The sequence below is a fragment of the Tamandua tetradactyla genome, chromosome 4, assembly GCF_023851605.1.
Source record: "Tamandua tetradactyla isolate mTamTet1 chromosome 4, mTamTet1.pri, whole genome shotgun sequence".
In the NCBI taxonomy this organism is placed as follows: domain Eukaryota; kingdom Metazoa; phylum Chordata; class Mammalia; order Pilosa; family Myrmecophagidae; genus Tamandua; species Tamandua tetradactyla.
Window position 1 is genome coordinate 192590000 of NC_135330.1, and position 14060 is coordinate 192604059.

General features: G+C 46.9%; 1 long non-coding RNA gene across 1 annotated transcript; it reads left to right on the forward strand.

The window, feature by feature from the left end:
* The first annotated feature begins 5943 nt into the window (after positions 1-5943).
* On the forward strand, positions 5944-14060 carry LOC143681676 (uncharacterized). The gene is made up of 5 exons (XR_013174779.1): positions 5944-6041; positions 6748-6868; positions 7917-8776; positions 9748-9799; positions 11341-14060. It is a non-coding gene; the product is annotated as an uncharacterized LOC143681676 (long non-coding RNA).

The following is a 14060-nucleotide window of genomic DNA, read 5'->3' on the forward strand; positions in this document are numbered from 1 at the left end:
GCTCCACGCCCAGCCCTGGACACTCTGGTGCCTGCAAGTGCCATTTCCTGGCAAAGGTGAAGAAAGGGTTAGTTTCCTCCAGCCGTTGCTGAGCCAATCAGCTGCTTGACCCTGCAAGCAAACAAACACCCGCACCCTCCTGCGCCCATCGCCCATCGGGGTGTGTCTCCCCGACCCACCCTGGCCCAGCCTCATGCAGGTGGGGTCAGCAGCTCCTGCGAGCCTCCCTTTGTGTCCGATGGCTTGAGGGATCCTTAGGCTCGTAAAGTACAGAAAAAACAGCACCGCCCCACACACTTCTGCTCTCGGGAATCAGCAGCAGGGTCCTTCCTCGACTCCCCGCTAGGCGGTCCTAGCAGTAGGGGCCGCTGTGTAGCCACCCAGCACCTTCCCAGGGCTCCACCACCTGCCCCTTACCTGGACGCGACACCTGGAAAGAAACAACACTTTTCACAATATCTTTTCTCATTGAAATCATCAACCGCTATTTCTTTAGTGCTGACGTGACCACTGAATATTGTCATTTGGGTCTAAATCACTAAGCGATATTGCCACCAACTCTACGCTCTGCATTCCCTGAGTCGGTTTGAAAACTAATCTTTTTCTACAAACCATGTTTAGAACATGAAGTTTTAATTGTGTGTATGTGTTTACTGCTAATAAAACGAAAATATCATATAAACAAAATATCTTATGACCCTATTATTTTAACCTACGCCAAAAAAAAAAAAGAATGTTTTTACGCTGGAAGAAGAGAAATCTTTATATCAATAACATTAAAAAAAAAAAAAGCTGTCTGGCCAAGAGGGACAGATGCATTCAGTGACGCACAAAAGAATGTCCGCAGAAATGAAAAAATTAAAGAGTGAGTGGGAAAGGGCTGCCTCAGCTGTAAACCGCCCTGGTAATAGCACGGGCTAAGACAAAGGCAGCCCCTGACCACCTGGACGGGACCCGCAGCCCTCCCACAGCTCGCCACCAGGGGGCGCAACCCTTCTCTCCTTCAATTCCCTCTCCTACGTCCCCTCCCTCCCTCGCCCCACTCACCCCCATCCTCCTCCCCGCAAAAGGATTCCACTTCCTCGGTCCCCATGGACTACGATCTCGCCATTAGGGCAGAAGGGAAGAGCCCACCAGCCACTGCAGTGAAATTGTCTCGCGTCCTCCTGCCAGCTTCGTCTGTGCGTGCCTGAGACTTGGCACCGTGCAGCGAGGTGATGCAGGCTGCTCCGGGCAGCGCACCAAGGACCCACCGCTGATGGATTTGCAAAGTTTAAAATCACACGAAAGGGGCTGTTACCAAGTTCCATTATACCTTTCTTTCTTTCTTTTTTTTTTTTTTTGCATTTGCTTTTAAAACCCTTTTTAATTTATCACGACGCAAAAGAACACTTGGCAGTAAGTCAAGCCTCTCAAGAAATAATCTAACCCTATTTTATATGTTAAAATTTAGCTATTATGCATAATATATTATTCTGTATTATATGTTTAAACTCATTTCAAGTTCGTACTAAACTATATAAATTGTATATTACTGACCCCATTTTTCAGATAAGGGGACTGAGTTTCACACAAATAGTAATGGCATTGAAAACCACGAGGCGTGAATATGAATGTTTATTTAGAATAAGAGAAAAAAAATCACAAAATCACAAATTTTAAAAACCTGACAAATATAAAAATCTTAAATTCCAGAAAAATACTGTAATATATAGATTATTTATTTGTTTTTCTTTTCATGGGCAGGCACTAGGAATCGAACCCGGGTCTCCCGCATGGCAGGCGAGAACTCTGCCTGCTGAGCCACTGCAACCCACCTGAAAACACTGTAGTATTTTAATTAGCTAATAAACTTCTATATGATCCTATTTTTAAATTTCATACGTTTTAATCTTCTCCTCACATGCCAATGATTTTGTAATATCATTTTTTTAAACTTTTTAAAAGTTTAAAACTTTTATACTATAACATATATACAAAGCAAAGAAATAAAAAAGCAACAGTTTTCAAAGCACTCTTCAAAAAGTGGTTATGGGACAGATCCCAGAGTTTGTCATCGGCTACCATACAATTCTCTTCTATTTTTCCTTCTAGCTGCTCCAGAATATAGGAGGCTAGAGGGCTTAAATACTTTTTTATCATCACAATCGACTTCTTTTTTCTTCTTTTTTTGTGAACAATAACATATATACAAAAAAGCTATAAATTTCAAAACACAGCACTACAATTAGTTGTAGAACATATTTCTAACTTTGACATGGGTTACAATTTCACAAGTTTAGGTTTTTACTTCTAGCTACTCTAAAATACTGAAGATTAAAGGAGGTATAAATTTAATGATTCAGCATTTATATTCATTTAAGTCCTATCTTCTCTGTATAACTGCACCATCACCTTTGATCTTTCCATATCTCTCTTTGGGGTTGTTTGGGTTACAGCAATTCTAAATTTTTTATATTGGAAGGGTCTGTCACTAATATGGGGTAGGGAGATGGAACTATCTGATGTTCTGGAGAGGCTGCGCTAGATCTGGACCAGGGACCCATCTGGAGGTTGTACGTTTCTGGAAAGTTGCTCTAGTGCCTGGAACCCTTGTGGAACCTTATAAATTGTCCTAGGTGTTCTTTAAGATTGGCTGGAATGGTCTAGGTTGGGGGTTGGCAGGCTACAATAGGTAGCAAGGTCTACCTGAAGCTTGTGTAAGAGCAACCTCCAGAGTAGCCTCTCAACTCTATTTGAACTCACTCTGCCACTGATACTTTATTAATTACATTTCTTTTCCCCTTTTTGGTCAGGATGTAATTGTTGATCCCATGGTGCCAGGTCTGGATTCATCCCTGGGAGTCGTCTCCTACTTTGCCAGGGAGACTTTCACACCTGGATGTCATGTCCCATGTAGTGGGGCAGGCAATGATTTCACTTGCAGAGTTGGGCTTAGAGAGACTGAGGCCACATCTGAGCAACAACAGAGGTCCTCCAGAAGTAACTCTTAGATATGTCTATAGGTAGTCTAAGCTTCTCCAGTACCTACATAAGCTTCACAAGAGTAAGCCCCATGATCAAGGGCATGTAATATCATTTTTTAAAGCAGATACTCCAGTCTTTCCCACAGCTTGGTGGTTGGAATTCATAAAGTATATGACACTATGCAGACCCATTCACCATGTATGATAACTGCTTCAGGGCTGTTATCATACCTACAGACACAGCAATCCCAATAGACACTTGATTTCCATAAAAAAATGTGTATGCTGCATTCATATTTCTATTTCTTGCATGGTTGTATATATTCCTCATAAGAGAGAATTTCTGTTTTGGCTCAGCATTGCCAAAAACCAAATTCTCCATTGAAAATTATACATGCTGAAAGATTGGAAGGAGTTTCCAACTTCGTGTCATGACGCTGCAAGAATCAGAGCGGTGGGCAATGGAAATGTCCATGGAAGCCATTCCTACACCAGGACAGCGAGTCATAACTAAACTGTACACAGAAGTGGGTGTCAACCCCTTAAGTATGTCTCACCAACCCTCATTAAACACATCTTTACTCGATTTCCCCAAGCAGGACCCCCCAAATGCCAGTGATCAGACCACTCCAATTCCACTGACACTGGGGCAACGTGAAGGGTCTTTAACTTACTGATTAAGAACAATTTTTTCTACCTCAAGCTCATGAAGATACTTTCCTCTGTTTTCTTCTAGAAACTCTATTGTTTTATCTTTCACATTTAGGCCATTGATCCATCTGGAATTGATTTTTATATATGGAGTCAGACAAAGGGGCCAAGAGCTATTCTTTTTTTTTTTTTTTTTATGGATAATCCCTTGTTCTGACAATGAATGTTGAGAAGGCCATCCTTTCCCGTCTCCTCTGTACTGGACTTTTGTCATCAGTCCTGCGTCTGTGTGTCTGGATACATCTCTGGACTCTTTATTCTGCCCATTGGCTATTTTTCTGTGCTTGCATCAGTAGCATATTGCCTTAATTGTTTACTGTACCTTTAAAATAAGTCATGATGTCCATACTGTAGAACCCCAAATTTTGTTCTTCTTTAAGACTGTCTTAGCTGTTCTTGGGCCTTTGTAATTTCACAGGCATTTTAGACACAGACTGCCAATTTCTAAATAATAATAATAATAATAAGCTGCTGGCATTTTTATTTGGATTGTGCTGAATCTGTAGGTCAATTTGGGGAGTAAGCTGTTTAGTCATTCTAAGTCCTGCTTTCCTCTCCTGGAAAAATAGGACAAAAATATTGAGCTATCATGAGGATTGCATGAGATGAGGTATTCATAGACTTTAAAAAAAAAAGCTACCAAAATGCTGGATTTTATTATAAAAAGAGAAATGACAGGAACAAAATAGGCTTTAAATGGGCTTTAGAAAGGGCAGAGATACTTTGGACTGCTGTCGAGGTCCCCACCCGGCTCTGGGGTTCCCCACTGGGCCGTGAGAACCTCCACTGGGGCTCTTTCCTTCACGCTGGCTTTTAACCCAGAGGCTGGAATTCAGCGAAGTAAAGTAGGGCAGGTGAGATTTGCCTCCACCATCCCAGCTCATTCTCAGTGCCATCTTCTCTTACAATGATTGTTCATGCGTTTGCCTTCTCTGTCTTTACCTCTTAGCCTGGAAGCTCTGAGAAGAGAATGACAGGATGCATTTATTTTCCCAACACTCTGTGTCGGGTACAGTTTGGAGTTGCCAATTGTTTTATGCTGTGTGGGATGAAACACACCTGGAGGTGAAATGGCCAGGCACCACAACAGGGAAAAAGGCATTAAGCCCAAGCAGTCACTGAAATTCATGAACAGATACTCTTGCCGCAGAGGCATCCACAGGCTGCAAGAAGACGAAGAAACTGCACTTTGACAGCCTCTCCTTTCCACGGGTCCCTGCCTCCTTCCCCTCTCCCGGTCCCCCAGGCTCTGTCCGCACACCCCCCGGGGAGGAGCCCCCACTGCGCAGGGTCAACGGCCAGCGGGACGGTGACCTTACCCAGGTGGCCTTTCTCCCTAGTGCCGAGCAGACCCCAGGTGAGGCCGGGAGCCTCGAGCACTTGCAGCTCCTTCAGCACCCCTCCTGGTTCCAGGACACCCGGAAAGCAGCTGGGAGGGGAGCTCACGACTCGGAAACAGCAGCAGAGGGGTTGACGGCTGGAGAGGTGAGCTTGTTTCCCCGCCGCCCTCTGGGGCCTGGGGGCAGGGTCTGGGGTTGGTGGGACAGGGCCGGGCCGCCTGGGGAGGCCTGGAGCCCTCCACGCTGGGGTGGACCTGCAGGGGCTGCACAGACACCGTGATCCGATGCTCTACCCCAAGGGGCGCTCCGGGAGGGCTGAAGGGCCGGCCGCGCGCCCCCAGGCCTCTTCCTTTTCTCTTCCCGGCACAGCTGGGGCTGGGGCTCCACAGGCTCTGCTGGAGATGCTGGGCAGGTGAGCCCCCCGAGGGCTTCCGAAGATGCCCCTCCCACTCCCAGGGAGGGACAAGCTCCAGCCTGGCCCGGGCCACCCCCACCCCACCCCGCTGCAGCCACCACAGCCCCCGCAGCCCTCGGGCACCAGCTGCTCTGGGCGGGAGCCCCCCTCCCTGCTCGGCGGCGGGCGGGGGGGGGGGAGGGGGGCTGTCCTAAAAGACTCGGGGTACCTGGTGGGGGGGGCGGGCGGGAGGAAGGAAGAGAGCCGAGAAAATCAGACAAAGGAAGCCCTCCATAAACCCGCAGCCTGCCTGTAATAACCAGGGCCCTTTGTTTACAGCTGGTTTAAACAAGTCGTGAGCCCTTGGAAGGGGAGGTCATAAACCCCAGCGAAAATAAAAGTGTTTACAGCCGGGGTGGGGAGACGGAGGTACCCGCCCTTCACTTGGCCGGGATCAGTGGGGGGGCGGGGGGTGGATGGTGGGCCGGGTGTCCTCGCCTTCCCTCAGGGAACTGGCCTCCTCTGGGGTGGGAGTCCGCCCCCACATCACAGGCTCAAACCCCAGGAGGGGTCGCCTGTCCCCCACCTGGCGGCGGGGGGGCGACCCCACACTCCAACCTGTGGGAGAAGGTAGGGTTGCTGCCTCTGTAACATCTGGAGATAAATCGCCCGAGGCTGGGAGGTCTTTTCCAGACTGCAAATTCCTTTCTAAGGGACCAAAGGGGGTTACACTAATAAGGGGCTTGAAGGCAGTTTTTTCTCTAAGAAATGCCTCTGTGGCCCACTTATCTGTCTGGGAAGGTGGACGGAGGGAGGGTTTCCCTAAGGAGCCACATTCCTCAGGGAAGCTTCCTGCAGCAGGCAGCATCTTAGGGTCATTCATTCATTCTGGAAACTTAACGGACACCCACTCCCACCAGGCAGCCAGGACCGGCTTGGGGGATGAATAAGACACGGTCCCTAAAAGTAGGACAAGTTGGGGATGGTTGACCACAGGCTTTCAGAGTGTGCACACACATGCATACTCATGTTTTTAAAAAGATAAATTCTCCCCAAGAATATATGTATCCATGTAAGGCAATATCCCAAGAGAGCCATGGTGCCAAGTAAAGATACAAAATGTGACCCGTGGCAGCAAGTTGTGCTGATGACATAGTGTATGATTTGCTGTGCTCAGAAGGAAAGGTTGGCAGACTTTGTTGCAAAAAGCACACCAGGATTACCCCTGTGCTAATAAGGAAAGTGAGCTGGCAGATGCAATGGGAAAATCCAGCAGGTCCTGTCCCCCCTTACAGCGTGTGCCCCTTAACGCTGCCTTGCAACGTTTGTTCACCAGGGAACGATGCCTCCGGAAGACAGGAGCCCCCTGAAACCTTCTTCTGAACCCCGTGGGTGTTTCCTAGATTCCAGGATCAGCCTTGCCAGGTAGAGATCAGCTTGGTTCTGTCGGAGAACAGGTAAGAAAATTCACGAAGAAGCCTGCTCAGTCTTTAAAATATCTTTATTTTCCAGAATTAGTTTGATTTCAAACAAATTCTAGGCTAAGCCTGGCCACTCTGGTGGCCTCCCTAGGATTTCCTTGTTTGTAAAACAGGCTAATGTTTGATTTCTGAGTTGCACCTGGTAACCACAGAACAGCACAAAGTAAGGAAGTGGCTGATGCATCATTCTGGAAGGAGTCACACGGGCTCACCTTTAGGACGCACTGACCACCCTCCCAGCACTGGCTCCTGGTGCCAGTGGCGGGGTCTCTCCAGGTCGCTGCCCCGGAGCCCAGCTCCCCGGGGGAAGAGCCCGAGACCGGCTGCCCTCTGCACTCCTGCTGCTCCTTCCCTCATGGTGCCTCCCGCGATGGTTTTGCGATGGGGACACTGGGTCCCATGGGGGCTGTTGAGTGGCCAGAGAGCGGGTCCTTGTACCGTGACACGGGGTGAGGAAGTAACAACCGAGCGGTGCCCGCCCAGCTGGGGAGCTCTTAAGAGAAAGGGATCCTGCCTCCTGGGTACCAAGAAAAATAAACATTGTATAAGCGAGAAGACACCGTGCAGGGAAAGGGCCGGGGCTGTGAAATCAGATGTGTTGGCTTCGAATCCCTCTCTGCAGCTTCATCATTGGACAAGTTAAGCAACTTGTAGTGAAGCATTTTGCCGCGGTGCGTGTCACTGAATGGAGGCACTCTTCCCAGAGAACTGACAGGGGTGGGTGGGGTGGGGTGGGGGGGGGGGACTGGGGGGCGGGGACCAGGACGAGCAGATCTGGGGAGAGCCTGACAAGCTCAGTCAACTTCCCCCCACCTTCGCAGGGTGGATTCTTTCCTACAGGGTGGGGATGGGGGCGGGTGGGGGCCCCAGCCTACTGGTGGGTGCGCAGAGATGGGAGAGGGGCCTCCCGTGGGAAGGTGAGGTTCTTGGTCTCCTCCTGTCTGTTCTTCCGGTTGGGGCTGCTGCTGGCTTCTTCCTCTGTGGTCTTCTCTGACTCTTGGCTTCTGGTTTCTTCTCTTTATAGGGCCTCCAGTAATACAGATTAAGGCCACCTGATTCCATTGGATCACACCTTGACGAATGATTTCTTCAAAAGGTCCTATTTACAAGCACAGTGACACAGATTAAGAGCTTGTTTTTGCTGGAGCACATAATTCAGTCTACCACGGGTGGAGAAATCTATTCGCCCAGTGTGTGTGGGGCGGTCCAACAGTCAGGCCCCCCACAGCTCCCTGACCCCTGGCTTCCTAAGTAAGGTTGTTACATATTCCTTGGGGCATGTATCTGGTGGGGTGCTGTGCCAGCAGAGGGGGTGGGTGGCAAGAAACCAGATGAGAACTGTGGCATAGCTTCCCGAAGGGTGAGTCCCAATCAAAGATTTTTTTTTTTAAATACTATTCAGTACTGGATCTGACAATGGAATGATTCACATTAGTTTCCAACTGAAAACAAAAGACCTGATTTGCTTTCCTAACAAATCAGTCAAAGATTTTTAAAATCACATTTCGATTCTGTTTTCATTATGGCACGTGACCTAAGTTTTCTTCTAAACCAAACAAATATATTACAGGGTAGAATGCAACATTTATGTGCGTGTTAAACATAAAATATAAAGAAACATTAACTTTGCGTGGACTTCTAACTCCTGCATCCAAACTGCCCTGTATCACCCCAGCGCCCTTGGACTTTGAGTCCGAACAATTAGCCAATCAACAATGGGTCCCTTATGCATCACAGGACATAGTCACACTGTCAGTGATCAAAGACAGAAACATAGGAAGTGTGCTCAGCAAGGGCCGAATGGTGTGAGAAGCTTTATAACTGCACAGGAATTCAGAGAGCAAGGGATCTGGGGGACCAGGGAATCCCAAGAGACCTGAACAGGTGGAGAGGAGGGAGGGGCTCTTGGAAGGGGAGTGCAGCATGGCTGAAGGGCTGCAGGTGGCTTCACCTGGCCAGTGTGTGGATGGGACAAGAAGGGGGCAGGCTGGGGGCTAAGGAGGGTTTGGAAAGCTGGGCTTGGAGATCGGATTAGATGAGGGAGACAGTGGGGTCCCTGGAAGGGAGCATGGCCTCTGGAGCAGATTGCTGGGTTCAAAGCTCAGTTCTGCACTTTCTAGCTGGATAATCCTGAATTCTTTATTCATAAAATAGTACCTAAAATGTAGATTTGCTGTGAGCCCAAAGAGTTAACAACGTGTATAAGCGCTCAGAAATGTGCTTATGTGGTTTACACACTGTCCTTTCTCCCTCCCACCCCAGGAAGCAGGGGAGCAGCCCCAGGGAGCCAAAGACAGGGCAGAGTGCAGAGAGGGCAAGGCGGGAGCTTTAGGGATGTCTCGTTTTTTATATATTTAGCCTAAATTACCCGATACACCATTTGCTATCTTCATAGCCCCTTCTAAGTCCTGTGCCACGTGGCCACAGCGACGCTGGTGGTCACAGACAAAGACCCTCCCCTGGTTTCATGGCATCCACCTGTGTGAGAGAGTCTGAGGGGTCTGGGGAGGAGAGGGGCAAGCAGGGCATCTCGGGTTACATGCCATCTCTTGTCCCCTGGACCTCAGCCCTGCCCTGCCTTGACAGGGGTTGCAGCCCAGGGTGAGTGGGCGGGGGCCCCACGCCTCAGCGCTCTCAGGCACACCTGGCCAGTCTGGCGGCCACAGAGGGGGGCGCCCTCCAGCCCCCGGGAGCTGCCACCTCAGGCCAGGCTGGCCCTGGGACAGACCAGCTCCTGCGCAGTCTGAGTAACTATGCTAGGACAGAGCATCTTGGAGGAGTCTGTTGTTTGGAAGATTTTTAACATACACGTCTCAGCTGCAGTAACACCAGCTCTTTTTTTTTTTTTTTTAAAGAAAAGGGGACATGTGCTTTGGGTTCTTGGACATAAATCTCCCATCACTTAAGGTAAGCCCAACAACAGATGGCCGAGATGCGTGGTCGGGTGTGGGGACATTTATTAAATCACAGGGGGAAAGTCTTTTTCCCTTCCTGCTGGGCTGTTATGAAACGGGGGCACAGACAGAAGAGGCCAGAGGATCAGAGTTCTCGGGCCCGCAGGGTCTTCACCATGTGGCCTAGTGGCTTTGTCACGCGGCACGTGTGTGTGTGCGCGCGCGTGTGCATGTGAGAGAGAGAGAGGTGGGAGGGGGCAGGATGCACTGCAGGGAGCTGCTAGAGCAGAGTGCAATTTCTAGCAGGAAAAAGACCCTCAGCCGTTGCTCTGGGTGTTTGGCGTCCCCTTTACTCCTAAGGCGACTCTGTTCTCCTTGGCCTCATCGGCAATCTGCTCTGGTATCTAAACAGAACCTCAGCGACTCAGCTGGCCTGGCATTCCTATGATTTACAGATCTGTTATCTCTGGATTAGAAGATGCCACATGGTCTTTCCATCCTGCCGCCCCACCCGCCGCACACCTGAGGCCGCGGCCCCTTCTCCGTGCACCCTCCAGCGATGGGCCGGGGCCAGGCGCCCTGCGGTGGGGGGGGGGGGGAGCACGGACCACCCTGCAGCTCCCCCTGAGCTGCTCTTCCTGGGGCTGCTGTCTGCCTGGGTGGAGGAGGGAGAGCCGTGAGTGGGGCAGATGGAAGCCTCAGTGTGCAAACTAAAGAAACAGTGGAATGAGCCCTGGTCCACCCATCATGCAGCTTCAACACTTTTGTTAAATTTTGTTTCTGATTCTCACGCCCCACTCCCCTCTCCACCCCAACCATCTGAGTTATTATGAAGCAAATCCCTGGCATCTCATCATCCATATATATTTCAATAAGAATTTCTAAAGGATAAAAATTCTTAAAAATCATAAACAAACTATTATTATTAACTCACCTAAAAAGTTAGCAATGATTCCATAATATCATTCAAATGTCCAGTCACTGTCACATTGTTTTGATTGCCTAATAAATGTTTTCCCATTTGCTTGTCTGAATTGGGATCCAAATAAGATCTGTGATTGGGATCCGTCTCTTGAGTGTCTTTTAATCTATAAATCCACACCCCTGCCCTCACCCTCCCTGTCTTGAAGAAACTGAATCATTAGAGTTTACTGCAGGATGAATTCTGCTGGTAGAACTCTTGTGGCATCGTTTTCTTTTCTTTCGCATGGAGCAGGCACCGGGAACCGAACCTGGGTCTCCGGCACGGCAGGCGAGGAGAACTCTGCCTGCTGAGCCACCGTGGCCCGCCCCGTGGTGTCTTTTAATAGGTTCTTTTGTCCCTGACATTCCCAGATCTACAGCCTTGCTCAGGTGTGTGCATGCACATGATGTGCATGTGGGTGTATGTGTGTAAGCAGACTGCGTCATAGGCGATCAAGTGTCCTTTCATGAAGAAGTACATGACATCGCTTTTTGCTCTGTGTTAAAACTGTTGGTGATTATTACCTCCATTCATTAACTTACTTGGGCTTACAAAATGCTGATATTCTAATTCTTCTTGTATCCATTTAGGTGGAATATCAAGAAAAACATTTCTCATCAAACCTTGGTGAGCTTGAAGCGCAGACCATATAGGAAATGAAGGACAAATGCTTCTTCTTTCCCTTGATTTACCAGTTCTCAAAATTCTATAAACATTTGTCACTTCAGCACCATCCAAACATAACCAGTGAGTTGCTGTTGTTATGTGGGTTTTTGGATCACGGGATTTCACGCATCTGACAGGTTTCGATGCATGGTGGTTTTCATCCTCATTAGTGTTCAGATTATCCCGTCTTTAGCCAACAAGAGCCTCTCCCTGGCTCCGGGTCCTTTCCTTTGACGCCACCTGAGGAGACTCCGAGCTTCTTTGTTTTCTGGCAGAAAATGCACCACAATCAGCCATTTCTCAGAGGATTCCTGTTTCCTCTTCGTGGGAAATGCAACAGTCCTGTGTGCAGGGAAGGCCGGTTACTGCTAGATGGGCCTTATTTTCCAGGCCTTGTCAATAACTAGAAAATATGCATTAGTTTTTAACCATTAAAATCCTCCTAAACTGATACTGATACTTCAGTTCCAACCCAAGGTTACAGGGTTTTACTGAACTTCGTGATCTTTTACCTTAAGTTCCTCGGGTCCCAGCATATTGCTCCTTTGATTTTTCCCACAGTGCACACAGACCAACAGTCTCAAAATAAGATGCCATCACAACCATCAACATATGAGCAGTTTCAGATGTTTTTATTTGTCAGTTCCTTTTGTTTTTAGGGTATAACCCAAGCATGTACAGCCAAATCACAGTTTTATGAAGTCACTTGGATTAGTTCCTTCTGGTATGGATGTACACTTTGGTTTATTTGTTTCATTTTACTTTCAATTTTTAGGAATTGCTTTTTTGATTTAATTTTGTTTTGTAATAATGTAAAATGTTTACTGGCCCCAAAGTAAAATCTGTAAAACTTGGTATCTTAAAAAAGACTACCTTTTATTTTTGCCTCCTTTGCCTTATTTCCTCCATCCTTCCCTCCCTCTAATTGGTGGGTATTTAAAATAATTATGCCTTATTCCTCCATTTTTAAATGTATACATGTTATGACATATTTATTGAAATATAATTCACATACCATAAAATTCACCCTTTTTAAACATACATAGATATCTTTGTTTAAACAGCAGCATGTAATAAAGACTTTTCTCTGCTTGCTTCTGGCCCTAACAGTATGCCCTAGAGTATACTCTAGGGTAGTGCATAGAAGTCTTCTCCCTTCATTTGCACAGCTGCATTGCATCAAAGTTCCACAATTTGTTTAACCAGTCCATTATTGACAGACATTTGGGTCATCTACCGATTTTTGCCATTACAAATAGTGCTACAAAAAATAAATAAATAAATAAAAATAAACATTGTGCATATATATATTTATATTTTGGCTCATGTACCTTGGAAGTAGATTTGTAGAAGTGAAATTTGCCTGATCAAAAGATAAAGGCATACATAATTTTTATAGATATTGCCAAATTCCCCTCCTACCATATGTAATTGAGTCAATTTTCCGTTTTTCTGCTCTGGTCCATTAGTCTGGGGGTCTATCCTTGAGCCAATATCAAACAGCTTGAATTATTGAAGCTTAAGAATATATTGTAATGTCTGGTGAGGCTGTCCCTTCTCTGTATTGTTGCTGTTTCCAATTTACCCTGTTGCAATGTATGGACTTTGTTTGGTCCCTGATTCAAACAAATCGTAAACAAACAAAAATGTTTGTGTCAAAAGCAAGGTATATCAGACCAATATACTATTAATGTGTATGTTGACCATTTCCCTCCTTATTGTTTTAGACAATGCCTACGCACTTTTAAAAAAATGTCTTTTTAAAATCATGCTAACTCCTCTGTATACTTTCAAACTTTTATGTCATTGCACTAGTTGGAAAGGATGTATGTACCCTAGAAAAGCCATATTTTAATCCTAATTCCATTTTGTAAAGGCAGCATTTCTTCTAGTCCCTATTCATTATTGTATGTTTGAAACTGTAATTAGATCATCTCCTTGGAGGGGTGATCTAATCAAGAGTGGCTGTTAAACTGGATTAGCTGGAGGCGTGTCTCTTTATTAGTTTCTGGAGTCCTATAAAAGAGGAAACATTTTGGAGAATGAGAGATTCAGAGAGAGCAGAGCAGAGTGACATAGCCACAAGAAGCAGAGCCCACCAGCCACCCACCTTTGGAGATGAAGAAGGAAAACGCCTCCCGAGGAGCTTCATGAAACAGGAAGCCAGGAGAAGAAGGTAGCAAACGATGCTGTTTTCTCCATGTGCCTTTCCAGATGAGAGAGAAACCCTGACTGTGTTCGCCATGTGCCTTCTCACTTGAGAGAGAAACCCTGAACTTCATCGGCTTTCTTGAACCAAGGTATCTTTCCGTGGATGCCTTAGATTGGACATTTCTATAGACTTGTTTTACTTGGGACATTTTCTCAGTCTTGCTGCAAAAAAAATGACAATACTGCAGCCTGTCACCCTCTGTTGATTGCTGGGTAGAAGACAAGGAGGATGTATCCTCATAAACACTTTCTTTTGCTTATTAGGAGTTAGCACTTCTCCACTTATTTTCAAAATTTAGGAGATTATGTGGCAGAGAACTGTAAACTAGAAACTTATTAAATTTCCCTTTTTAAAAGTCATTCATTCTGGTATATTGCATTCCGGCAGCCAGCAAACTAGAACAGTCACCTTGATTAAATAAAGAAACAAACA